Raw genomic sequence first — 1,065 nt, 5'->3', positions numbered from 1 at the left:
TTTTTTATCAGAATTTTTGATTATTGATCAGAAGGTTTGCCAAAAAATAAAGAGTTTAACTCTTTAAAATAAAGAGTTTACTGTGGGAGTACTACACTCAACCAACACCAGGGAAGGCAGTTTTTGTCAGAGCCCTTGTTATTCTTAATTTTGATATAAATTTTCATTTTTACACCAGACATATATATCGGTTCAAAATATCGGTTATCGGTCTACTTGATCTGTAATAATCGGTATCGGCATCGGCCTTGAAAAACACATATCGGTCGACCCCTAGTACTCAGTGATTAACATCTTCATTTACCATGTTATTACCTAGGTATACGTCTATTAAAAAAAAACATATGTAATCATGCCTAAAAACCATAACAACGCTTTTTCTCTAGCAAATAAAATGACATAAAACAAGCAGATTAGATAAAGAAAATCATGCAAGAAATCTGGCATACAGCAGAAAAAAAATGCCTTGTCACTTAGCGTTTTCTATTTATAGTGACATTTTAATTTCGCCTACTTGCAAATGTCAGAATATCACACTAAACGGCAACTTGAAATGGTCGAAAGGAGCCGAGTTAATTTCAACGAGATCTTGTCGCTGAGAAAGAATGCAGTAGATGAAATCAATACTAGAGTCGCTCTTTGAGAAAAGAGAGTCACTGGGTTGGCAAGAGCTCTTTGTAGTAAGTGCAGCTGATGCGGGCAGTTGAGGAGACTGTAATTACCTTTATAGGAGTGATCAGGGACTCTAGAAGCATTTGCTGTTGTGTTTCTTTGCTAGCGTACTAAAGGAGGCCTTTCGATTTGATAACCCTACAACATTGCTTTAAAACAGAGCTCCCTCAGTCTTGTTTAGATGAGGTCAACTACTTTTTATGTTGTGGGTGTATGCCAGTACAACATCTGTGCTACCCCTGAGGGCAACTCATTCACCTTCAAGGTTAAAGTGAGTGTTACGGAGAACCAATTAGAGGCTATAATGTAGTCTATACATTATAGACTACACAATAGAGTAGGATTGTGTGGCATATTGCCACAAAAAAAAAAAAAAAAAAAAAGGGTGGGAAC

General features: G+C 36.6%; 1 protein-coding gene across 1 annotated transcript in view; it reads right to left on the bottom strand.

Annotated features, from left to right (window-relative positions):
- The window catches only part of LOC107689738 (copine-8-like), a 150,844-nt gene that overhangs the window by 126,257 nt on the left and 23,522 nt on the right, over nt 1–1,065 (bottom strand). The window lies entirely within an intron of this gene.

The sequence above is a fragment of the Sinocyclocheilus anshuiensis genome, unplaced genomic scaffold (assembly GCF_001515605.1).
Source record: "Sinocyclocheilus anshuiensis isolate Anshui unplaced genomic scaffold, SAMN03320099.WGS_v1.1 scaffold1014, whole genome shotgun sequence".
Classification (NCBI taxonomy): Eukaryota; Metazoa; Chordata; class Actinopteri; order Cypriniformes; family Cyprinidae; genus Sinocyclocheilus; species Sinocyclocheilus anshuiensis.
This window is presented reverse-complemented; position numbering and strand designations above follow the sequence as displayed.